Source organism: Moschus berezovskii, chromosome 4, assembly GCF_049115385.1.
Source record: "Moschus berezovskii isolate FMDL1 chromosome 4, NW_MosBer_1.0, whole genome shotgun sequence".
Lineage (NCBI taxonomy): Eukaryota > Metazoa > Chordata > Mammalia > Artiodactyla > Moschidae > Moschus > Moschus berezovskii.
The window spans coordinates 41,164,575-41,191,799 of record NC_142463.1 but is presented as its reverse complement, the minus strand read 5'-3'; the positions used below and the strand labels follow the sequence as shown (position 1 = coordinate 41,191,799).

Below are 27,225 nucleotides of genomic sequence, written 5' to 3'. Positions count from 1 at the left end.
CAGCTCATTTCATGGTACCTTCACTTATTTAATATATAATCAGATACTTAAAAGTTCAGAATCATTGTATTTTCATTTTCATTCCGTTGATATGAGACATGATATATTTTTTTGTGTTCCACAAGGTCTAAAACCACATTTTTAGATTACCAGTTTGCCAGTAGTACTTTCTAGATGATAATGGTGCATGCATCACGAAGAGATTGTTCTCAGTTGTATCATTTTCATCATAGAAGAACTGAGTTTAAAACCAGGCTGATCTTTGGGGGAAAGCATTTTACTCTTCCTCTCCCTCTTACTGTGCAGTATACTTTTGTACTGTAACATGAGCACCTGCCGTCACTTGTTTTAAAATTAAGATAATTCAATTTTTTTAAAGAAGTATCTGTTGACAAATGTTTTTGGTCGATTTAGTTTTTTTAAATGCACATGTAGAAGAAATAACTTCCAAGAGAAATAAAACATTTTAAGTGTTTATTAGTATTTATAAAATACAGTTTTGAAAACCCATACTTTTGCTTCCTTGAAACTGCTTTAGAATTATTCTGAGAAAATATTAATTTAATGATTGACAGTATAATGGCAGTTTGCTTTTTATTATTATTTGGTCACTTGGCTCCCTGCTGTATCCCTGCCCCTTCCACCCAATTTAGGTAAAAAAGAAATGAGAGGAAAAATAAGGAAATAGAGGAAATACTCTTTACTCTTTGTACCAAAAATCTTTAGTTGTCTGATTTTTGGTCATGGCTAATAGAGTGAATTTGAACTTTGCAGTACATTATAGACTTTTAAGTTCATACTTGTTGACTTCATATTTAGACATTCAATTGCACTACCACTCAGTGTTTGCAAAGAATGATCCAATAACTACTAAGTATATCAGAGTTATTTATTTGTTCCCTTCTTTACCTACCCTCCAGTATCTCAGAGGAAGTATTCATGTTTTCCAAAGCTGACAGAACCAGAACTGTGGCTATGTTAGGTGGTAATCTTTTTATCTTGATGTATCAGCTATCTAAAATTTTATTCTCAAATTTATAATTTGGGTGAAAATGTTCAACTATTTCCAGTAACCTTAGGTTAAGGGAATCCAGTTTTTTTTTTAAATCTTCGTTGCCCTCTCCTGTTTCAACTCTGTATTGCGTCAGTTGGCTAAGACCTAGGCAATGACTTGTTTAACTTTTAGATATTTCTGCACTTTAGAGAGTTGTTTTAATTTGTATGCAGGTGGATTATTTCATTGGATATTCCTTTTCTGAAGATACAGTCAGTTTCATAGTATATAAAGTTAACAGTTGAGCTGGCTCACTGTACTCTACTATTTTCTGACCTCTGCTGATCTAAAGAGTTGATTCATCTCTTTGATTTATTTGGAGTACAGTGCTGATATCTAATTTGCATATAATGGAGTCTTTGAAACCGAGCAAATGCCTAATTGAAAACACAGTTATTTTTCAAATATCTGTCAAGTTCCACTCATAGTAAAATAACTTGAGAACTTAATGACTGACACAGAAAATAAATGAGTGAATCATGGCTTTAATAAGTTGACTATTCTGAAGCTTGAATTCCAGTTTCAGAATATTTTTGTACTTTTATTAAAAGTACATCATCCCTGAAGATGACTTCAGGGTACATCTTAAAGGTAACAGGTAGTTTCAGAGCAAGTGATGTGTATATGTTGATTTTTTTAGAAGGCATTCCAAAGGTTGTTAACAATCTTTTACCATAACTGTAGAATTGACATTAACTATAGTGAAAAACATTCCGTAGGTGTGATATAAATATGTAATCATCATTAGTGTCATCAATTTGAGTACATTCTTAGCACTCAAAGCAAGAACAATGAAAGTCTTTTTTTTTTTTTGCTAATGTGTATTTCTTCTTAAATCATAAAACTCCCACAAGCTCTTGCTTCATGACCTGAGACACTGAGAACACTAAAAATTTTAACCTGAAAGTAGATGTTTTCAGAATCTTTCTATTTGCATAAATTGTGTAAACTGAATAACCACTTGATGGAGTTGAATGGCTGGATTAGGGCAGAGAAAAAAGCACTAGGTTCCATCTTTTGACATGGATTTGAACTCAGATTCAGTGTAACCAGTGGTGTGATCAGGTAAATCACCTAACCTCTCTTCAGTTTTGGGGGTTTTTTTTTTCCTTTTCTTTTTTGGCTTTCCTGCATAGCATTTAAGGTCTTAAGTTTCCTGACCGAGGATCAAACCTGTGCTCCCTGAAGTGAAAGCACCGATTCTTAACTACTTGACTGCTAGGGAAGTCTCTAACCTCTCTTAGGTTTTTATTCTCTATGTAAAATGGACTAATGATGTCTGACCTATTCCAGAATCCTTTTGTGATTAATTAATGAGTGATTCATTGACAATCCCGTAGGGTTCTTGTGAAAACCAAAGCAGAATGCACATAGAAAATTATTGCGTGTTAGATAGATGTGAAGTATTATTGCCATGTTTGATTATGAGCACTTTGAGGGTAAGGACTGTTTATTTACCTTCAATTCCTGAACATCCAGAAGATGTCTTGGAACATAGTAGACCTTCAATAAGTATTTATTGCATGAATGATTGAAGTCAGGAAGATGGAATCAGTGAATTCATGCTCAGTAGAGGTAACACTGTCAAATAGAGCCAGAAAGCCTGTTTGATGTATTCGTGGTTGTTCATCATTAATATGTATAAATCACATGTTCATCATTCGTCTTAATATAATTCAGCCGGCCCTTTTACTGTTTCAGCCTCACCAGTTACTGGGCTGTGACCCTATGTTTTCTTCTGCTTCCCCACCTTCCAGAAGGGGATCTTTTAGTCCTTCACTTACGGGAGAGCCTTCAGAGGGAGTCCTGCAGCCACCCCGAAAGGATGCTGCTGGTCGACACAGTGACTGACAGGCTGCCCTGGCTCAGTTATCACAGTGCTGATGCTGTCCATTCTAAAGGTACAGTACTGTGATAACTGAAGGATGGCAGCCATCTTGACTTCCATCAGAAGAGCCACGTCGTGCCCGGGAAGGAAGACAGAAGATGAAAGATGGCATGGGAAACAGTGGCAGGACCCAGAAACCCGCTTACCCTGTTCCTGCGCTGTTCCTTCCCTAGAGCCTGGGGAATGGTATTCCATCTGTCTTTGCTTGTTTTGTGAGACGAGGCTAAAGAGGAGTTGGGCAGTAGTCTGTCCTGTTGTACTGATTGGACATATTATTAAGATCTGTGGAACATTTAAGAGATTCATGCTAGGTAAGTGCTGAGTGTGGATTAGTATCTCTGGAGTGATATTCAGACATTTGTGCCACTTTTATAAACATAAAAGGTTACCTAATTAAAATAGCTTGATGTCGTCAGTATTGGATGTTCAAAATGAAATTCAGCTTAAACAGGGAGAAAAAAGTCCTACATGTTGAATGGTAGTCACATTATAGCATGAATAAAATTCCACCTTTGTCTTTAAGGAATTTTTAAGATCTAGTCTAATTCAAAAAATACTTGTTGAATGCCCATGTCATTGCTGCTGTCACCTTTGCATTTGTGGGCATGTGTGCTCAGTCACGCCTGACTTTCTGCGACCCTTTGGACTGTAGCCCACCAGGCTTTTCTGACCATGGAATTTTCCAGGCAAAAGTACTGGAGTTGCTATTTCCTACTCCAGAGGAATCTTCCTGACCCAGGGATCAAACTCCTGTCTCCTGCCAATCTCTTGTATTAGCAGGCAGATTCTTTACCACTGAGCCACCTGGGAAGCCCCTGCTGTCATCTTTACATGAAAATAAAGTGTAAATAATTTTACTTATATCAAGTAATTAAGGAGTGCTCTGCAATGTCATCTACAATATGTGAGTTTCAGGGCTGTGAAGGTCTGAATATCAGCCCAGCTTCGGGTGTGCACAAAAGACTAGGAAATTTAACAGAGCACACATCTTCAGCCTGGATCCTTGAGTACTTCTGGGGTTAGAGGTGGGGTTATTGGAGAGCCCAGATTTTCCCGCCTCCCTCCTCCCTGAAGACTCCCAAGGAAGCTGTACACGTGGAACAGCGGCAGACAAGGATCAGAGTACATGACCTGTTTACGTGTTACATCATAGTCTGTTGCAAGGCTCAGGTAATTTCATGTAGTTTAGCCTCAGTGCCCTAAACAGAAACGTCTTCCTATCTTCCTAGGCTCACATCTGTACCTGTTAGCCTTCCCACTCCGTGGATAACTGACTAGTATAGAAACCAAAGCAGTGGGCAAAGACAGAATAGTCTGCTGAGGTTGAGACCTGCCACCGCAGGTCAAGAAGAGCCAGGAAAAGAAAAATTATATATGTGACCCTTTAATGTACAGAAACTACCCAGTATGCAGCATAGCCAAGTTGATGTCTTAAGCCTATTTTATTATCAAGTCCTTCGGTGGGACAGAGTCCAAAAGAAAGGTGACTGGGAGCGAGTAGAGAGGCCTAAGAGCTTCCATTTCCTGCCCATCCTACAGTCAGACATTCCTGGCCACTGTGCTCCTTTGCTGGTCTACACAGTCCTCTGACCCTCGTCTTTCCCACCCCAAAGGGGCTGTTCTTGGAGGAACCCCTTGAGCCACACCTGCTTGACCCTGAATTGCTTTCCATGTAGCATTGACCACCGTGTGGCTCACGACCTCCACGTGTCTGCATACACTCAGGGTTTCTTCAGACTGCACACCGACTGGTTTTGATTAGTTACAGGGAGGGACAGTTCTGCCTGATTGTGTGTTATACTACCAGTTCTGAAATTCCTTGGAGTGTGCTGCTCCCTTAAACAGAAAAGGAATTTCTGACAGAAACCCTGGAAGAACTTCTAAGAAAGGGAAGTTCTGGGATTGGTGAATTCTCAAGTAACAAAGCACTCCTGATTTTTAGTGTTATAGCAGGTGGAAAACACTGCTGCAGGGAGTGATGTGTTGCGCAATCATTGGCCTTAGTGGGGATTTCACCACCTTCCTTGATCTTCCTGTTTTCCCATTACTGGTTTTAGAAAAATTCAGATTTTATACTTAGCGGACCTTGACCCTAGGGTCCACACCCGTGGGCTGTTACAGAGCTGAGTGTTGGGTGTAGTTTGGAATCACTCCTGCATTTCTACAGACAACCTTACTCGGTCCTATTTCCTGTCAACAGGAAAGCCTGAGCTCAGCCTGAGATGTGAACTACAGAGGGCCTACCCAAGAAGTCCTTGGCATTTAGGGGCAGTTCATAGATGTACGGTGTTCCCAGCAGGTTAGGTGAGAAGTGATGCAAGAGAATCTGATGGTTTTTTCTGCTGCTTTATTTAAAACACATACATACAAAGTGTGTTTGGCTGGCTCATTGTATTCAGTTTAGGTGTGTGAGAATGGGAACCCTGGAATTACACATAGAAATACCATATGATGCAGCATTTCTGCTTCCAGTCATGCACCCAAATGAACGGAATCAGATGTTTTTGCACCTATGTTCACAGCAGCATCATTCACAATAGCCAAAAGATAGAAGCAGCACAAGTGTGTGTTGACGAACATATGGATAAGTAAAATGTGTATATGTGCAACAGAATATTATTCAGTGTTATTAAGGAAGGAGGTTCTGACACTTACAACATGGGTGTACCTTGATGGTAGCTACGTGAGATGAGCCAGACCCAAAAGGACAAACAGGGTATGACTCTTCTTATGTGAGATTCCTAGAACAGTCAGATTCATAAAGCCAGAGAAATGGTGGTTGCCAGGGGCTGGAGGAAGGGGCAAGTGGGACATTTAGGTTTAACGGAGTTCCTGGGGAAAAGGAAGAAATTCTGAGATGAATGGTGGTGGTTGCACAGTGTGAATGCACTTATTAATACTACAGAACTGTACACTTAAAAATGGCTAAAATGGTAAATGTTATGTCTTTTACCACCACCACCAAAAAAAAAAAAAAAAAAGCCTAGGTAATAGCACTGTTGCAGCGAATGACAGGACTGAGTTGATTGCTTTCTTCTTTAGACAGTCTTCAGTGTGAAGATAATTGCTGTTTCAAATAAGCAATTAAAACGTAATTCCCATGTCTTTATGCTTTTAAAGTTCTCTAATCTGTAGACTGTTAGACATATTTCCAGAGTTTCTGACATAGCATAGCTTTAAAATTTTGTAAAATATAAAGAAAAGGAAGTATAATAACAGTGCTAAAAGCAGAGTGAGAAAAAGGCCTCAGCAAGTAGGCAGATGAGGGTGCATCTCTTGCTGGGTTTTATGTCTTTTCTGGTGAAATTGGGCAACTCACCAGACCTTTTTTTTTTTCTCTTTTTTACTTTTAAAATATATTTATTGAAACAAAATTCATATGCCATAAAATCCACCATGTTAAAGTGTACAATGAAGTGGTTTTTAGTATATTCATAAATTCATACAACCATTGTCACTGTCTACTTCCAGATCACTTTTAAAAAATTAATTACAGGAGGATAATTATAATATTGTGATGGTTTCTGCCATATATCAACATGAATTCATCATAGGTATACATGTGTTGCCCCCCCCATCCTGAACCCCAGTTCCCTCCCCACTCCATCCCTCTGGGTTGTCCCAGACCACCAGCTTTGGGTGCCCTGCTTCATGCAATCGAGCTTGCACTAGTCATGTATTTTACATATGTTAATGTACATGTTTCAGTACTATTCTCTCATCCCACCCTCGCCTTCTCCCACTAAGTCCAAAAGTCTATTCTCTATATTTGTCTCTTTTTTATCGCCCTGCGTGTAGGATCATCAGTACCATCTTTCTAAATTCCATGTATATGCGTTAATATCAGTATTTATCTTTCTCTTTCTGACCTACTTCACTCTGTGTAATAGGCTTCAGGTTCACCTACCTCATTAGAACTGACTCAGATGCGTTCCTTTTTATAACGGAGTAATGTTCCATTGTGTATATGTAGCACAACCTATCCATTCATCTGCCAGCGGACATCCAGGTTGCTTCCATGTCCCAGCTGTTGTAAATAGTGCTGCAGTGAACACTGGGGTACATGTGTCTCTCTAAAGTCTGGTTTCCTCAAGGTATATGCCCAGCAGTGGCATTCACCGGACACTTCCATGCTCCAGCTGCCTCAATTGCCTGCTGCTTTGGAGTCATGGTAAACGTGAAATTTTATGTGTGTGTTTATAGTTGTATTGTATGCATTTTGTGTGTGTGTGTGTGTATATGATTGTTTTGATGACCAAAGCAACACTTAGGCATTATTTCTTATTCTCAAAATGTAGAAGTATCTGAACAGAATAGAGTTAATATTTTTAAATAAAGTTTTAATAAACATCCTAACTGGACTTGTCACTCAGCTTTTCCTAGCCTGATTAAAAGGAACATTCTATAGCTTGCTTTCCATCATGAAAGATTTTTCCTATTTGTTATTATGTGTTTAAATTTGAAAATAAGAGAAGTAAAATCATAAGAGACTAACAGTAGACAGTAAAACCCTTCACAAAGGGATTGCATGTGTTATTAGCCCTCAGTAAAAGGCATCATTTGTGGACTGTATCTACATCCTCACAAGCTCTCACTTGGATTCATGCTCTGGAAATCAGATTTTGATGGTAAGAATGGCCTCCACCAGATCCCATGTAGATCCCAACCCTTGGTTATGTCATCCAAAGTTGGAGCAGAAAGTTAGCTCTTATCTCTGCCATGCCAATTTCAGATATTTTGCTGTGCCTCATATAATACATTCTGAGCTTCTCTGAATAACCAACTATAAAGGCACCACACATCTGTTGTACTATTATTAAACTGACTTTTTCCAAATCAATTGTTTATTGAGGTGGCAAGATTTTTGTGTTATACTTCATGTAGAGTTTTTTCCCCTCTAAAAATTGCTTCCTTATAACACTTAACTGAGAGTTAATCCTCGCCAAAGAGTTGATTTTCACCATTACCTGTTAAGAGTCTTACTACACAGGTTTTTCATTCAGCATGAACAAGAGTAATAGAGACATCACAAACCACTTTGTTTTATACTTCCATATTCAAAACATGATGTGAAGATTCCTGTCGGGAGGGAATGCCAAGAGTGTGTGCCTGGAACATTCTCCACTGGAGTTCCCTATACTTAAATTGGTTGAAGGGGGCTTGTATTGTAATGAATGCCCGTAATGTAATATATGTTGAAACAATTCACATAATTGAAATGGATTAAAGTAAGCTGATGATACCTTGTTTTATGCGTTTGGACTATTACTGTATTTTTATTTTTCCTGAGATTATGAGGAGATGGATAGTGATGCTGAAAAGTGGGAAGCTGTAGAGGACAGTTCCAATGTGATGAAAAATTCATTTTCATTTTCTGCCAGTGTCTTTGTAAATGAAATTCCAGACATATTACTTAGACTCCCATTGCTTGCTTCTTTTTCCCACTTTGAGTATCTTTGGACCAGGAATATCTTAGGGTCAGTGGGGGACCCGCCTAGAACACTTTGCTGAGAAGACTTTAGAGGCCACAACTGGGTTCCACAAAAGAAAGTAAAAGTCAGGGGAGGAGGGAGGTAGGAGGCGGGTTTGGAAAGGGGAACTCATGTACACCCCGGGAGGATTCATGTCAATGTATGGCAAAACCAACCAATATAATATTGTAAAATAATTAGCCTCCAATTAAAAAAAAAAAGTCACTCAGTCATGTCCAACTCTTGCAACCCCATGGACTATATAGTCTATGGAATTCTCCAGGCCAGAATATTGGAGTGGGTAGCATTTCCCTTCTCCAGGGGATCGTCCCAACCAAGGGATCAAACCCAGGTCTCCGCATGACAGGTGAATTCTTTTACCAGTTGAGCCACAAGGGAAGCCCAAGAAGACTGGAGTGGGTAGCCTATCCCTTCTCCAGTGGATCTCTCCGACCCAGGAATTGAACCAGGGTCTCCTGAATTGCAGGCAGATTCTTTACCAACTGAGCTATCAGGGAAGCCCCAGGGTTCCACAGAAAGGGATGCTGTAACCACCTGTCATATCCACCTGTGGTCTGCTCTCAGCGTCTGTCATTGGCATCAGACTGAGATGCAGGGGTACATTGCTGACGCCTTTCCAGCTACTGCAGTATTTTTAGTACAGAAGTTTAGATCCTCTGGGAAGGCAGGCATTCTCAAAGTTTGATAGACTAGATTTCTGGGAAGTTATGTCATTGGGAATATAAACACCCTTTATATGGGGAGGGGATCCTGGGCATCTAATTAAAATGTCTACTATATAATGTATAGAATTATGTCAACATAAATCTTCCCCATTTTTTATCATTCACTGGTTCCTATAAAATTAATACTATAAAATTTGCCACATTTTAGTAAATGCATTTTAAGCAGTCTTGCATGGTTTATATATATAGAACTTTGTGTAAGTAATTAGATCTAATAGGCTAGAAGAGAACTTCCTTTTTTAAAAGTTGTCAGGATTATGTGCTTGATATGAGTCAGTACGTGTTGAATGTGCATATACCAAGGCTCCAGTTTCATCCGAATTCAAATCTTCAAAGTAAAAGAGTTCTCCACGTTTCATATTTAAAGAGCCTGAGAAAGCTCACAGAAGATCTTCAGCACACAAAGCTAGTAAGTGGTAGAATAGGGGTATGAATCTAGAACAAAAAAACTGTGAGAAACTAAGTTAATAGATATTAATTCTACCTGCTTTGCTCAAGTGTAGATTAGTAAATGAGCCTTTGAAAAGGAAGCCAGCATATGTCACAGCACCTTCCCCCATCCACTGTGGCTGCCTCTGTTACCTTCTTGGCTGAGTACCTATAATTGCCTCTTTAAAATGAAAATTTGATCATGATATGATGTTTTAAATTCCTCCAATGGCTTCCTTGATGCTGTTGAAATCAAGTCTATTGGCCTTAGCATGCTCCGTTACTGAAGATTCCTATTGGAAGGGAATGCCAAGTATGAGAATGTGTGCCTGGAACATTCTCAGCTTGAATTCCTTATATATAAATTGGTTTCCACCCACCTCTCTGGTTCCATGTCTTGTACCCAGTTGACTGGCCCATCCTTTGTCTGGGAAATCAAGCTTCTTTTCACCTCTGGTACATTTCCTTCTGCCTGAGGCACCCTTACCATTCACTTCACCTGGTTATCCTTTGTCCTTTAGTCTCTGATTAGTTAGTTCCTCAGAGAACCCTTTCCTGACAGTTCCATCTGTGTCCAGTCTCGTGGCACTCTGTGTGTTTCTTTCAATGTACTTGTTACAGCTGAACTGCATAATGCACGTGTGGGGGGGGTGGGTGTAACGTCATTAGATCGTGACTTCCTTAAGGGAAGGGACCATGGCTGTATCTATTGCTGTGTTCACAGTGCCTGGCCCAGAACCTGCTCTGTGACTCAGTAGATACCTACCGTGGTATGATTTGCCAAGTGGAGTCCTTCCTGTTTTCTAAGAGTGAGTGAGAAGAGTCCACAGCTAAGATGTTTTAAATCCCTACTTTTCTGTGAACAGAGAACTGCAGCTCTGTGACAAGCGTTTTTCTGTAAAACTTTTTCAAAAGGTGCCATTCGACAGAAGCAGCTCTCAGATGGCCCTGATCGCTCACACCCATTGCTGTAAAAAGAGGACCGGGAGTGGGAGAGAACCTCATTCAGAGAGCAGAGTTGCCTTTGGAACTCATCTTTTGTCTGAGAGTTGGTGAGCCACCGGCTGTGCCAGAAAGAGCTCCCCACACCCAGACTCTGCAAAGCTAAGTGAAGGAGTGGGGGAGGGGAGGAAAGGAGAGATGCAAATTGGGGACAAGGATGTGAATTTCTTGGCCTCCATGATCAATGCACGAGTCTGTTGTGTCTTGGAAGACTTCTCTGGTGATCCAGTGGTTAAGAATCTGCCTTTCAATGCAAGGGATGTAGGTTTCAGTCCCTTGTCAGGGAACTAGGATCCCACATCTGTGGGGCAACTGACCCTGAGCATCATAACTAGAGAAGCCTGCATGCTGCAGCTAGAGAAGGCCCTCACACTGCTATGAAAATCCCTTGCAAACAAACAAAAAAAAAAAGGCAGCTTGGGACTTAAGTCTTCTGGCTAATGCCCTGCAGGAGAGCCGCCCCCACATCCTATGAGTGGATCCCAGGAGTGAGCCAGGCTGTGGATGGTATCCCAAAGGATAAGCCTCTGGCCAGTCAGAAAACCCACCCCCACCAAGGTGGGGTGGTCCATGTGGGAACCCTTTTTGAAACTTCTGAGCCCCATTTGATGCAGAGCTTCTTGGAAAGATGTCATCTGAGCAGAACCTGCTGTAAGGTTCACTGTCAGTAGTCATGAAAGGAACCAACCAAGAAAGGAAGCTCTAGGAGAAGAGGTGAGGCAGAGCATGGGAAGGTAGGGGATGAGGGAGAGACCACCTGACTCCTCCACCCCACCCCCTGGAGCTTTAGGCCTCCCCTTAGCTGGAGAAAGTACAGAGCTTTGTGCTGAATATGAAATTAAAATCCTCATCAAAATGAAATGCTTGGCAGCTCAACTTGGTAAGAGGTTCATTTGAGGCCCTTACTACTCACGAGGAAGGGGGAGGTTTTCAGAGCACAAAAGTGGAAGATACTGGACATAAAAAGTTTAATGTTTTATTCACTGATCTGAAAATCAAAACAGTTAAAATTATTCATTAAAAGGATGAAAGGGCTATAAAGTACCCCTTTAGATAGAAGTTTCCATGTTGATATTTCTTTCCCTAATAAGCCCCCTCACTGTCACTTCTACCATATTGAAGGAGTTGGGAATATTAGTTCAGTCCTAACACTTCCAACAGCCTGTTGGCTCCCACTATTTTCTCTTCTCTCTTCTCCAAAAAGCAGAATCCAGTAAGGACATTTCCCAGTAACCCACCTCCCAGCACATTTGCCTGAGGCGCCGTGCATGAGGGTCCATCCCGTCACTCAGTCGTGTCCGACTCTTTGTGACCCCGTGGACTGTAGCCTACCAGGCTTCTCCGTCCATGGGATTCTCCAGGCAAGAATACTGGAGTGGGTTACCGTTTCCTTCTCCAGGGGATCTTCCCGACCCAGGGATCAAACCCGTGTCTCCCGCATTGGAGGCAGACGCTTTAACCTCTGAACCACCAGGGAAGCCCATGAGGGTAGATGGGAGTTAACTCAGTGTTACCAGTATGTTAAGTAATTACCCAGTGGTATGAATCTACGTCTTTGACCATTCTTCTTTGTGCCTGATAGATTGACTAAGAATATCTCAGTGCAGAACCGCTGGCTTAAAAAACAAAAATAGAAACTTGCAGATGCACCTGCCTTTAATCATACCCATCCTCCCTAGAGACCAGGTCACAGACTGACAGGGACCTGCTTCCCAGTTGTTAGCCCAGTCTGTGTACTGTCAAGGATAGGAACCCAGGAGCTCATTTGCGCCACCATTTTTCAAACACCGTGGGTTTGAAATCAATTAAATGTGTGTTGACCAGCATTTAAGAAATAAAACGAGGGACTTCCCTAGTTGTTCAGTGGTTAATACTTTGCCTTCCTGTGCAGCAGATACAAGTTTGATCCCTGGTCAGAGAGCTAAGGTCCCACATGCCTCGAGGCCAAAAAGCACATAACAAGCAATGTAACAAATTCAATAAAGACTTTTTAAAATAATCTTTAAAAATTCTTTAAAAATTTTTTTAAATCAATAAATATAAAACAAAATAGAAAATAACAGTGCGTAGCTTGTGGTAAAGTAATATTACTTCATGAAACCTTGCAGTTGCCTACTTCAGTGTGTGAGTGTGGAGGGGTGTTGTTCCGTCGCTAAGTCACGTCTGACTCTTTGCGACCCCATGGACAGTAGCCCACCAGGCTCCTCTGTCCATGGAGTTTCCAAGCAAGAATATTGGAGTGAGTTGCTGTTTCCTTTTCTATGGGATCTTCTCGGACCAGGGATTGAGCCTGAGTTTCCTGCATTGGCAGGCAGATTCTTTACCACTGAGCCACCTGGGAAGCCCTTATGAGTGTGTACTTGGACCCCAGTATTTTTTTTTCTATCTGGGTTTCAGTTCAGTTCATAAGTTGTTGGTCAAGATGTGAGATTCTAGATCATCTCACTATGTATTGCAAATTTTGGAAACTAAAGCCCAGAATGGTGAAGACACTTGTCCAGGGTCAGTAGGAAAAGAGGAGGAACTCAAAGGTGCATCTCAGTCTCTTGGTTAATGTTTCCCCTTTTTCTCACCAGCCTAGAGAGAATAGCGAAAGTAATAGCTAATATTCAGTGAGCAGTTACTCTGTGCCAACCACTGTGTTAAATACATCATCTTATTTCATAGGGAAAAGGGGTTGGTTGGTATTGTGTTTTGTTTCAAGTCAATGTTCATGGTTGAACAGTGACTAGACCAGATACAGAAATTGAGTTAACATTTAAAATTTTTATAGCAATTTGACAGAGTAATTTTAGGTCTGTTGACTCCAGTAATAAAAGCATTGGCTTGCACTTTATGTCTTTAATAAACAATTTTCATTGTATTTTATGAAAGTATTGGTCCATGATGGATTAGAAATAAGGTCAAATGTGGTTTTCCACCATGGATCGTTCGAGAAGCACTGACTTAGACCCAGCAAAGCCAACAGCCTTTGTCCCTTGAGGCATATGTGGTCATTTTGAGGTGCCAGGTGGCCATAGTTACCTCTGGAAGGGGCAGATTGCTGGACACAAGCCCCCTAACAGCAGAGAGGTGGGTTACTGTGCTATCTCAGTTAGCGAGGGACTTCGACTCTAGAAACAGCTGCCCTTGTCTTGGGGTGACTAGTGGAAAAGGCCCTGATGTCAGTTAATACCCCAAAGCTTTCATTTATTTCAGAACTTGAGGAAGTGGGATTGATAGGGACGCTTTCCCTCTCTGGGAAAGCAGAGAGAGCTCATTCCTTGTAAAGTTGCCCCATGAGAAAAAGTTCAGCACAGAACAAATTAAATTCTCATTTCCCAAGACTCTCCATCAGAGTGGTAACAGCAGAAGGACGGTGCTGCAGAGGTCTCTGGGAAAACAGGGCCGATTAAAGGGAGCTTGTGGATCTCCTCGACATACAGGCTCTGTGGAGGGAGCACACTTCATAAATCCTGCTGGACTGCTTTTTGGCTACATCCTCAGATTTGTACGAAGAACTGTTTTGAGTGAATCAGTGTGTCTTTGTTTGCATCTTCTGGAATCCTGAAGACTGCAGCCAAGGAGTTGGGAAGGCTGAGCCCTGTACTGAGCATTTAATCAGTTGAACGCTTCCTTATGTTTTCCTGGTTTGTTCTCATAACTAGTGACCTTCATCCAACTGCTCGCAACACAAGATTATGGAATGTTCCCTCCTGAGGAACATACTTTGTTTTTTTCCTTGTGAACACACTGAAAATCTCTGAAAATTCAAATGAGTTTGGACAATGGTAATAATGTAAGCTAACTGTACCTGCTGTGTGCCCAGTATTTTACATATGTATTATGTTTTGCATATGTATTCAGTTAGTGTTTACATGCTGACTGTTCCAACAGCCCTGGTCAAATGGGATGGGGAGGGCAGGAGAACAAAGGCGTAGAAAAATGTGGTCACTTACCTGAGGTAACTTGTTCAAGCCTCAGCTTCTCCATCCTTGTATTTCCTGCAGATTCATATCAGCATCCTTGTACAAGTGAGGCAGTGCTAGAACCCCAAAGTCATAATATTTTCATTGATTCCTTTCTTCTACCTGTAAACACTGTTGGGACCTTTTGGTTTTGATTTTGAATACACATTACCTATTCAGTAATTCAGGAGTGGAATGATGCATATGTAATTGTAATTCCTGAGAATTCAGAAGCCCCCAAGTTAATAATAAGCTAACACTGATTGAAGACTTTCTACATCACCTGTCCATGTTTACCCACATTCTCTTACTTAATTCTTTAACAGAAACCACCTCCTTCTCCCTATCCCTATGTCTGCTTTCTTTTGTTTTTTAAACTTTAAAATAAAAAAATGTTTTTAAAAATTTCTATTTTATATCGGTGCATAGTTTTTTTTAATAACATTTTTGTGGGCCGCACGGTTTGCAGGATCTTAATACCCCAACCAGAGATCAAACCCAGGCCCCGGTGGAAGCATGGAGTCCTAACCACTAGACCACTAGGGAATTCCTGGTTTATTTCCATGTAGTGCTTTTACATAGTCTGTTCACTAGCATACTTCAACTTTCTTAACTGTATTTATTGCTACTTCAACCCCACTAGATATAATCCTCATGTAATCTCCATGAGGGCGGTGTGTCTCTTTAACTCAATGATAGAAGTCCCCAGCAAGTAGAACCAGGCCTGGTATATACTATATATATATAGTATATAGTGCTCAAATATTTGTTGAATGAACAGCCCCTATAGGTAAATATGACTGTCATCACAAACTGGGGTTTGTGATATTAAATGATGTGCTTAAATTGGAAGCAGTTATTCCTTTTTACTTCAAAATCAGTTTTTAACTGTTAGTGGTAGTAGCTTCCTATCTCTGCTGCATTGATGGAATGAACATTGTAACACATGGAAGAGGAGGTTGGACTGGCACTTTCGGTCCCCTCCGTAGAACAGATAAGCAATGTGCATTTGTTAAATACATATATTAGGCCTCTCATCTGCAGTAGTAACTACAGCTACTATTACAGTAAAACATGTTTTTCTCTTATCCTATTGTGCCCCCCAAGTTTTATAACAGAGTGGAGGACAAGCTTTGTCCTTTGATGAATGACTCGCTAACACAAGATGGCTGCTGTTGAAGCAGTTGTGGGCTTCTCATGAGATAGAATTTCAGAGTTGGGAAGGGCCTGTGAGATGTCCTGGCCAGCCTCCCTAACTCTCCCTTCCGAGATGCCAGATTGTGGTCTCAGGTCCTCCTTCACAGGACAACCTGTTCCATTGATGGACAGATGTATTGTCATTGGATGGCCGCATTGTCAGCAAATTCTTTGTACTGAGCTGAAATGAACCTCCAGGTAATTTCTCCCCATTGGTCTGCATTCTGCTTTCCAGGGAATGACAGAATAAATGAAATCATCGTTTCACACATCAGCCATTCCATTCAGATAGTAGTTTATTTGTACTCCTCCTTAGGTTTCTCTTGTCCCAATTCCTCAGACCTTTCTCAGAGCAGCCTTCTGGCCATTTCCCCATTGCACTTGCTCCCTTCGGCATGCTCTGTAGCTTTGTTCAGATCCAACTGAATCGTGTCCTCCAGTGCTCCAGGTGTGGTGTTGAGATGACGTCTGTTGTTTTTTGGCAGCTGTACCACCCAGTTGACTCATTCACACCCCTGAAGTCTTTGAATATGAACTTTTGTTGAACTCAAGTGGTAAGAAAGTATTGCACAGATGGGACTAAGAATTTTATTGGTGATTATAAAAAGTAACTCTGATGTCTGTGGACACTTTCCACCATTTCTCTGATACTTCTGCCGCACCTAAGACTGTTATAATAGGAACAACTATTCATTGCATTTGATTGCATAAGACACTGTTCTGGGCTTCCCTAGTGGCTCAGTGGTAGAGAATCCGCCTACCTTCAAGGAGACTTGGGTTCCATCCCTGGGTTGGGAAGATCCCATGGAGAAGGAAATGACAGCCCACTCTAATATTCTTACCTGGAAAATCCCACAGACAGAGAAGCCTGGTGAGTTATATAGCCCATGGGGTCACAAAAGAGCCAGACACAACTTCATGACTAAACAGCAACAACAAGAAGACATGTGCTAGTCACTTTACAGATACTTCCTATTTAACTTTCAAAACAACCATAGTCATAGGTATTATGAAACTCTGTGTTGAGCTTGACAGAGACTAGGGGAGATTAACATCCTTAGGCTCACATAGCTTCTGATCACATTAGCTCCATTAATTAGCAGAGCATGAATAGGAATCTGTCTGAACCAGATCCCAAACTTGATAAGATGCATTTCCAGGAGCTACAAAGAGAGTGGTTTAGCTAGCCAAGGTTCCTAGTTTCTTTCTCTCTGAAAAAACATGCACAGGAAGATATTTTAAAGGTCTTGTGATATCTTCTTCCTGTCTTTTGAAGAAGGAAAGGATCTAAATTATTGTGTTCCTACTCTCTGCCAGCTGTTCCAGATGTTTATTTCTTTTAGTCAATAGTCCTTAGGACAATTCTGTGAGGACAGCACTGTTGTCATTACTATTTGTAAAAATATATATTTTTTAATTTAGCTGCATCGTGTCTTTGTTGCAGCATGCAGTTGTGGTGTGCTCGGGCTTAGTTGCTCTGACATGTGGGATCTTAGGCCCCTCAGAAGAGATTGAATCCGCACCCTTGCATTGCAAAGGGATTCTTAACCATTGGACCGCCAGGGAAGAGCTTGTTGTTACCATTTGACTGGGGAGGAAACTGAGACTCAGGATAAAGCTTGGTTATTCATACAGCTCCCGGAGCTCAGAGCCAACATGCTTTATGCCACACTGTGCCACTTCTCAGAGAAGATTTTCAAGTGAACCTGAACTGCCTCCCTCCCAGAGGGTCTCTCACTAGACTGCCATCCTCTCTGATGAGCTCCCCTCTCCCGTCCAGTATTTCGAGACTTACTGACTGACCAAATTACTTAAGTGGGAATTGAGGAAAAAAACCTTACAAATTAGATGAACTTTCACTCACTGTTAAAGGCTGAAGCCTGTCATCAGCCAAGACATAGGCTGATCCTGTCTTTGGGCCAAGGATCAGCCCTAGCAGCAAGTGAGGAGCCAGCTGAAGTTGTCAGAGTTCAGCTTAGATGTGGCCTTTCATGCTTCCTCCTCCAATGGTGTTACCCCATACAGAAATCCATAGTTAGTGCAGCCGCTGCTGTCAAGACCTGACCACTTAGTGATGCTCACTTCAGGCCCATGGACCCAGCAGCCTTCGGATTGAAGTAATTTACTTGCCAAATCATAGGTCCAGAAATTTAGGGGCCACTAGTAAGAATCGGAGAAGGCAATGGCAAGCCGCTCCAGTACTATTGCCTGGAGAATCCCATGGACGGAGGAGCCTGGTAGGCTGCAGTCCATGGGGTCGCTACAAGTCAGACATGACTGAACGACTTCACTTTCACTTTTCACTTTTACACATTGGAGAAGGAAATGGCAACCCACTCCAGTGTTCTTGCCTGGAGAATCCCAGGGATGGGGGAGCCTGGTGGGCTTCCGTCTATGGGATCACACAGAGTCGGACGCGACTGAAGTGACTTAGCAGCAGCAGCAGCAGTAAAAATCTTGCCAGATCACGTTACTGATCTTTGCCTTTGCAGAGAATCCAAGTGTTCATAAAATGCTTTTTACTTACATCATCCCGTTTGTTCTTCCCACCAACCTGGTAACAAAGGCTAGGTAGGAGCTCATTGTTCTGTTTGACAAATAGGAATCAGAAATCCAGAGAGACTCAGCGCCTGGCTCAGAGCCTCAGCGCCTCTCGAGCAGAGGCCGAACGCCGATCACGCTGCAGACCTTGCCCTTGCACTCTGATGCCCTTCTCTTTTCACTGTCCTCTCACTCTGTCTTGTCCATCTCTGCCCTTGCCGTTGACCCATTAACTGTGAACAGTCACCAGACTTCACTAGACCAAGCAGGGACTGCTCTTTCTCAGGCTTCACTTCCAAAGCCGTCTTGGGTGACTTCCCACAGAACAGATGCAATGCTTTACAGGTGATCATCAGTCTTTGCTGTCACTTGGGAATCCAGTTGAGTCTGCAGCCCTAAGCTGCCACAAATGTACTTTCTCCCCAAGCAAGTACCTGTGTATTAATCTTAATGTCATACTCGCCATTTAAAAAACTTACAGCTTCACTTGGTGTCTTTAGGGTGTACAGGAAACTGAGAAATTGCCCTGGAAGCCAAGGCTTTTCTGTGGGTTGGCTCGGAGAAGATCATCTGACCTGAAGCTCACTCTGGGCAGAGACAGTGGTCTCCACACCACCCAACTCAGAGTCAAAGCCTGCTGACCGCCCACCCACACCCTGTCCATCTCTAACCTAGCTTCCCTTCTAAAATGTTGTCATTTTGGATACTTTCTATGATTAGATTCATATTGTATGTAACTTTTTGGAATTGGCTTTTTTCTACACAGCATAATCCCCTGGAGATTCATCCAAATCATGATACAGATTTTTGTTTTTATTTATCACCTAAAGTCCATACCGGAGAAGGCAATGGCAGACCACTCCAGTACTCTTGCCTGGAAAATCCCATGGATGGAGGAGCCTGGTAGGCTGCAGTCCGTGGGGTCGCTAAGGGTCGGACACGACTGAGCGACTTCACTTTCACTTTTCACTTTCACACATTGGAGAAGGAAATGGCAACCCACTCCAGTGTTCTTGCCTGGAGAATCCCAGGGACGGGGGAACCTGGTGGGCTTCCATCTATGGGGTCACACAGAGTCGGACACGACTAAAGTGACTTAGCAGCAGCAGCAGCAAAGTCCATACCTTAAATTAAGAAAATTTCAAACTTAAGTTTAATTAATTTTTTGAAAATTCACTTAGATTGTGTGTGTGTGTTTAAGTAAAATCTGTAGCTGAAGTTACAGTGTGTGCCACTTCCTAGCTAGGAGAGCTTGTGGATGGCTTGATCTTTCTGAGGCTCCATGTCCTCACTTGTAGAGTGAGTATAATATTACAGCTTTATTTTAGTTTGACTTTTTAAAGTTTCAAAGAGGAGGTACATCCATATTCCCCTCATTAATGTAGGCTAATTATAAAACTGCAAGACAGCCTCTTCTTTAGCCACCGGGTGACCCAGTCCTTCCATGATGGGGATAAGGAGCAGGTCTTGTGCAGAAGGACCACCTTTTCTGTGCGACCCCCTGTCATTCATGTTATCCAGAAGATCTAAATGGCTGGTTGGCCATTTCCGATAAAAAGAACATGAAATGGGCCCACACCAAACCCCTCAAGGCCCTCTTGTGGACATCCTAGGGGAATCTGTCAATGTCTCTGTGTGCCATCCATCAGAAACAAGCAAAGATGCCTTGTGAGGTGACGCCCACGTCACTGGAGGCATTCAGGGTGAGGCCAATGGCTGCATTCTCAGGTGTGGGACTCAGCAGAGGGTACAGCTGATCCCTAGTTTAGTCCTTTGTAGATGACGGGCAAATGTATTTTATTCAACAGAGTAAGACATAAAAAGTCCCTCTTTAGTCATCAGCTCAGGAGGGACTCTGGATTTGAAAGGTCCTTAAGGCTCAACGGGCCCCCATCGGGGACAGGGTTTCATAGGGTGATGGACAGGGAGGCCTGGCGTGCTGTGATTCATGGGGTTGCGGAGAGTTGGATATGACTGAGCGACTGAACTGAACTGAACTGATAAGGAGTAAAATTCAATGGCCAAGAACACCTCTGGCCAACTGTGAAGCCCGATATAAATACTAGCAATTTCACAAAGTCTCTTGATTTTACATGAATTCAGTTTCATCTAAGTAGCATTTTGGCTACGTGCCACTAGAAAGGAAATTTCCCTGTGTGTATGTTATTTTTTTAAAAAATTAGAGACCCTGGTTTGCCATGACTGTGCAGGTTAAACAGGAAAATGAAAACACACACAACACTTGTTTGTGTTTCTGAAAGGAGACAGCAGAGTTCAGTATAGAGCTGTAAACAAAGCCAGCTGGTTCTTGTGAAATGTCTGTGGGCAAGAACTACAGACTCCCATGACAACTTCCAGTTTCTTATGATAACAGTTACGAAGTGGCCATCAAGTAAGAACAAAGGTCAGTCCAGGCACATCCAGGGTCCTGGGCTTTGATACAGTATCTAAAACGAACATAAATCCTTGAAAGCTTACAAGTTCTTGCTCTTTTGACTCCACATTTGAGATGCAGAGGGGAGCTAAACTACATCTCTGTATATATATATATATATATATATTTTTTTTTTTTTTTCCCCCATTTCAACTTTCAAAATAAGACCTTTGCTTAGATCAGGCAGAGCCTGAGGAAATGAGAGCGTCACCCACCCTGGGATGAGCCCATCCCACTTGAAGACTGTAAGAAGCTTGTTCCACTGGGAAGAGGTCCTCCTCACCTTGGTAGTGAGTAATTCCTGCTGGCCGCCACTGACCCCAGGCTGAAGCGAGGCCTTCAGGAGCACAGAGGGAGATTTGTGTGCTCCTGTGCCTCTCAGCTTCTGGACAACCCAGCCCTCCCTGGAATCACTGGGTACGGACATGATGCCTGAGCCCAGCTTATACATCCTCATTTTTCGTGATGAATCCTACCTACTGTTTTTTTCATTTTGTGAATCTTGATAAGAATAGGAGTCATAAGATATATCTTTGCATATCCCTCCTCACCCCAGACCCCAAGTCCTGAGTGCCCCTTCACCCCTATGCTTCTTTTTTATCCCTGTAATTGCCACATTTTGTTTCATGATTTTCCAGTCAGCTTCACTAAAATGAGCGCCTTTCAGGCAGAAACAAGATCTTTTTTTCTTGGTCTCTCCTGCCCCGAGCAAAATGCCTTGTCTGTATTAGGTGCTTGGTAAGTGTTTATTGACTGAACATAGAAGAACCAGAACGCCATAGGAAGGGGAAGGCCTTGGAATCTAGTTTACAGGAAGAACTAGGTAGGGGTGTGTGTGTGTTGGGAATCTGTGGTAGACATACTTAATGGACCCTCAAAAATGTCCATGTCGGAATTTCTGGAAACTGTGAATATGTTATGTTACATGGCAAAGGAGAATTAAAAATTGCAGATGGGGTTAAGGTTACTCACCTGCTGACTGAAAAGTCAGGAGATTATTGTGGATTATCCAGGTGACCAGTGTAATCATAGGGTTCTTGTAAGAGGGAGGCAGAATAGTCACAGTCAGAGCAGAAGACAGGACCACAGAAGCAGAGCCTGGAGCACCATGGCCACCAGCCAAGGAACGCAGGCAGCCACCCGAAGATGGGAGAAGCAAGGAAGGAGCCTCCTCTTGAGCCCCCAGAATGAACGCATCTCTGCCGGCACCTTCATCTTAGCCCTGGAAGGCCCTGAAGACTTCTCCAGAACTGTAGGATAGCTTACCATCTTATGAAAAAATAAAAATAACCAGAACGAACTTTTTTGGCCAATTCAATATATTTGTATTGTTTTCAGCCCACTGAATTTGTGATAATTTGTTACAGCAGCAGTTGGAAACTAATATAGAGGCTAAGCTTAGTGGAAAGAACCTAATGAAAGCCTTGAACTTGGAAATGGCCATGTGGGAATAGCTTGGCAAGCATCCAAAGAGACGTTCCCAGCTGAGTCACCATAGATCAAAATATGATCAGAATTAGTTAGTAGCTCCATGTGCAGGCTCCATGGAGCCTCTAGCTTCCCAAGTAATGAGTGTCTCCAATAACTCAGGAGAAACCCTAGTAGAGTTACTATAAAAAGGTCTGTCAGACCTGGGCTTGAGTTCCCTGCCTCCTATAACTGTATGGTCTTCGGCAAGTTACGTCACCTCTCTAAGCCACAGTTTTCTTATCTACAAACTAGGAATAAATCTGTCTCTTGACTAGAAAGTTGGTGTGAGGATTACATAATACATGTAATGTCCTTAACATAATGTCAGTCACATAGTAAATAATAACTGCTATGACTGTAAATAGATATGCGATCTTGATTATAACAACCGTCTTTGAGGCATCCCTGTATTCCTCACTGACTGAGTCATATGCAGAGTCTGTTGGCCTTCCCTGGCGGATCAGATGGTAAAGAATCTGCCTGCAATGCGGGAGACCTGAGTTCGATCCCTGGGTTGGGACGATCCCCTGGAGAAGAGAATGGCAACCCACTCCAGTATTCTTGCCTGGAGAATTCCATGGACAGAGGACCCTGGGGGGTCACAGTGGTCTACAGTCCATGGGGTCACCAAGAGTCAGACACAGCTGAGCGACTTTCACTTTCAGAGTCTGTGGTGTGTTCTGGGGACAAAAGCCTGAGAAAAACAACCAGGATGGCTGAAAGACCCCAAATTGAGTTCTCTTAAAATAACGCCCAGACTTCTCTGGTGGTCCAGTGGTTAAAAATCCACCTGCTAATGCAGGGAACATGGGTTCAGTCCCTGGTCTGGGAAGACTGCACCTACTGCAAGGGCGACTAAGCCCGTGTGCCACAACTGCTGAGCTTGCATGCCTAGAGCCTGTGCTCAGCAGTGGGAGAAGCCTCTGCAGTGAGAAGCCCACACACTGCGGGAACAGTAGCCCCTGCATACTGCAATTACAAAAAGCCCTCACACAGCAGTGAAGACCCAGCCCAGCCAAAAATAAATAAAATTAAAAAAGAATGGCCAAATGGATGGAGAGGTTTCACATGAAGCTCTCTGAAATATTTTCAGGACTAGTTACACGAGTGGACTCCCTTACACAGAAAATTATTAGGAATTTCAAGATGACAACAACAGAACATTGAATGAGCACAGGGCCCTGCTACACAGTTCACACACCTATGATGTGACCTTGAGTATCACCATGTAACAGTAATATCATGTAAAAGTGATGGCCTCACTCTGTGAGGCCGTGGTAACAACAGCTGCGAGAAAGTGAGCACGTTCAAGGCTTTGGAAGATGATGACAGTGGGGATCACAATCGGAAAGAAGAAAACTGCACATGGAAGCATGATGAGGAAGAAACATCAGAATGGGGCAGAAGTCAGAGCATCAGGAAGAGGAAGGCTGTTGTCCTGGATCTGAGAGCATCCCTTGCGGCCCAGCTCCCACCCACTCACAAGGCTCTAAACAGAGTATCAATCAGGTTGATGCCTTTGCCTGTACAGAGCAGTCCTGAAGGTTTTACAGCAGCATGGTAGCTCCCTGGAATCTGACAGGCCACAGTAACTTTTTCAAAGAAGGAATTAGTCCTGTCTGGAGGATGATGCAGATAAAAATGGTGGCAAGTGAATTATTTTGTTATGGAAGTGTTTGGCATCCTGTTGCTGGAACAATCTCATCCTGGCTTTGCTAGGGGAATAGTTCACGATTGTGGAGGAGCTCTGTGGGTGCCTGCAGTCTCTGTGTGGTTTCAGAAAGACATTATTTCAATGTAGAATAAGATTGCAAGTGACCTAGCAACCACAGCCCCAAACTGGACATCTGTGTGTTTAAAATGGGTGGGAGTTCTCCAGCCAGTCCTTCCCTCTGCTCACTAAGGGGACATCCCTGAGCCTCACGCTCCAACACTTTGGCACTCATTCCTACCCTCCAGCATTGCTGACTTTATAAAGTAGAAAAACGGAAAATGTGACTTTGTAATAGATACACTTTGTATTTTAATGGGGTTCTTTGGAGGGGAGCTCAGCCTTTTGTTTTCCTCTCTGCCGCCTAGATGCCTCTTGGGCATTCTGTTGTGTTCTTCTCATGTTGTGTCATTATGACCACACGTTTGAGCCAGAACTGCCACCTGAGGCTTGTCAGTGTTGTGGACGTCTGTGCATCCAGGGAATGCTTTCTGTTGGAGCGTCCTGGGATAGTTCTAAGTGCTCTCTTCTAGCTCTGCTGTGAAATTCCTGGGCCCTTTTCTTAATTTATTTCCCCTCTCCCCCCAAGCCCACAGTTCTAAAATGTGTTTCTGATTTTGTCTAGTTTCTGCTTCTGCCCTCCCTCCCTCCTTCCCTCCTGTGGGGCTCTTGTTCCTTCTGAGCCACAGCTGTACTTAGCACTCCATCCAGGGGGCTACACTGAGGCAGTTTGGAAGGGATGCTAAACTGGAGCAGAATCTAGTTCGATTTAGGAGTTAGATTATAATGCACGTTCCAAGGGTGGGAACTGGAGCCAAAGACAGTGACTATAATTATTTTCCCAGATGAGCAGGGCCTGTGTGTCCAGAATATTTCTGTGGGTTCTTGCGTGCCCCTCTTTGGGGAAGGGAAATGGGTAGTTGCTGGCCTTAACATTTAGTATGATAAATTCTGTGATCCTGAAAGTGGGACATCTGAAGAGAAGGTGGCCTTGATGAATGGCTTCATGTGCGTGGCTATGCCTGACTATAGTGGTTGGTACACCTTTCAGTCCCCATCACCTGTTCAATCCAGGATTTAAATACCAGGATGATCCAGGATGCCCAGACAGAAACCTCTTAAAGGTTGATGCAGACATGCTTTGAAAATGACCTTTCATCAGAGCACCTAGAATTCAAATAAGTAATGATTCAGAGTCCTATAGCAACCTCCAAGTAGCTTTTATCTGATTCTTGTGAGTGAGGATTGCAGTTATTGAATTAAGTCTTTCTTTAAACCATATCCTTGAAGGCTGGGAGGATCCTTAGCCACCTGGTCTCAGAGAAAGATATGAGAGTGACAGGCATTTCCTTCTTGTGTGTAGATCACTTTCTTCTTACCTTCCAACTTCTGAATACCCTCTAATTATCACTGTTTGTGGAGGGCTCAGACAAATACAAGAGCAACTTTGGCTAAAATAGGAAACACAGTCCACTTCCTGAGGTGTATTTAGATCCCAGGGAGGTCTTCACTTTTACATAAACTCAGATTTACCATGGACATTCCGAAGAGAGCAGAGATTTGTGTGCATGGCTGGGTGCACTTGTGCATAATGTGTTCATGAGTGAGGGTCTTTTCAGACCAAGTGTTTAGGTCTTTTTCTTTGCTTTTTTTTGGGTTTTGTCTCATTTGTTTAAGCTTTTTGAATCTCTTTTTAAAAATTGAAGTATGGTTGATTTACAGTGTTGTGTTAATTTCTGCTGTACAGCAAAGTGCTTCAGTTATATATATATGTCTGTCTACTCAGTTGTGTCCGACTCTTTGTGACCTCATAGACTGTAGCCCACCAGACTCCTCTGTCCATGGAATTTTCCCAGGCAGGAATACTGGAGTGGGTTGTCATGTCCTCCTCCAGAGGATCTTCCCAACCCAGGGATTGAATATGCATCTCCTGCATTGACAGGCAGATTCTTTACCACTGAGCCACCTGGGAAGCCCTCATTTTAAATATAATGGTTTGCATCTTCTAATCCCAATCCATCTCTCCTCCAAGGTTTTTGAATCTCTTATATTTTCTAGAGCTGCTCCTGTTTCCCCTTTCTCTTTGTCATTGAAGTATTTAAAAGTTAACTTTTTCTATGAAAAACGTACTGACTCTATGTTGGCTGGAACAAAGGGTTATATCTCTATTAGGCAGAATCTTACCTGCAGTCTTCACAGAGATACTCTGCCTAGGAGATTTAAATGGGGGGTTGAATAGTCAATATGTTCAAATGACCTATTTTTTCAGACTCGCTTGAAAGGATTTTTCCCATTTCTTTTCACTCCATGGGCCTCTGATATGATGAGATATGACACAGCTTTGGGTATATCATCACATGTTCTAGAAATCAAGGGAAGAAGGTCACGGGAGAACTGGAAGTAGGTCTCCACTTCGGCTATTTTCCCATGACCCCTTTGCTGGGTTTTTCCGTTTGCAGTTGGCCTTCACTTTCCTCCAGGGCTCTTTTCTCTCCAGTTTTCTGTTCATGTGTGTGTGCTTTTTCTCCCGGGACAACAGTTTTCTACCTGGAGAGAAATATGTGTGGTCCACAGCGTGCCAAGGTGAAATCCAAGTATTTGCCAGTGAAAGGAGAAGGAGCAGAGTCTGCGACAAGAGCTGATTGTACTTTGAGAGGAATTGTCTACTGCAGTGATAGTAGACAGGCCAGAGGGTAAAAAAGAAGCGACAGATATGACCCCAATAGAGACAACTAGAACTAAGGGGAAGAAACTGCAGGCATAACGTAAAGGAGAACTTTGTAATAAGCCAACCAAAGAGAGGAGAAACTTTGGCACCTCTGTCCCCATAAGTGTTCAGGCAGGAGGTAAGCAACCACTGAGCTGGAGAGCAGACGACTCCTCATCACTAAAGTGCTCAGATTCTGGAGCAATGAAGACTTGTGCTAAATGCCTAAAATTATTTCTACTTCTGATCCCTGGTGTGTGATAGTTTCTCAGTCGTGTCCTACTCTTAGAGACCCCATGGACTGTAGACTGCCAACCTCCTCTGTCCATGGAATTCTCCAGGCAAGAGTACTGGAGTGGGTAGCCATTTCCTTCTCCAGGGGAACTTCTGCCCCAGGGATGGAACCTGGGTCTCCTACATTGCAGGCAGACTCTTTACCGTTGGAGCCTCCAGTGAAGCCATCACATTTTTAAATGATGTATTTATATTTTATTGTTGGTTGTGCTGTGTCTTCACTGCTGCCCCCAGGCTTTCTCTAGTTGTGGCGCCTGGACTTCTCATTGCGGTGGCTTCTCTTGTTGTGAAGCACAGGGGCACAGGGGCCTCAGTAGCTGCGGCTCAAGGGCTC

General features: G+C 42.7%; 1 long non-coding RNA gene and 1 pseudogene across 3 annotated transcripts in view; both read left to right on the top strand.

Annotated features, from left to right (window-relative positions):
* LOC129540352 (uncharacterized) overlaps nucleotides 1–23,463 on the top strand; it is a 29,161-nt gene extending 5,698 nt beyond the window's left edge. For 2 of the 3 annotated variants that reach the window (XR_016037200.1, XR_016037202.1), the window contains one exon: nucleotides 2,812–3,805. This is a non-coding gene — a long non-coding RNA (uncharacterized LOC129540352). Of the gene's footprint in view, nucleotides 1–2,811; nucleotides 3,806–10,503; nucleotides 10,641–13,915 lie in introns of those variants that run through there. The other variant, XR_016037199.1, reaches the window with a different exon arrangement.
* LOC129540351 (eukaryotic translation initiation factor 4E type 2 pseudogene) lies at nucleotides 21,818–24,082 on the top strand (annotated as a pseudogene).
* Nucleotides 24,083–27,225: the final 3,143 nt, after the last annotated feature.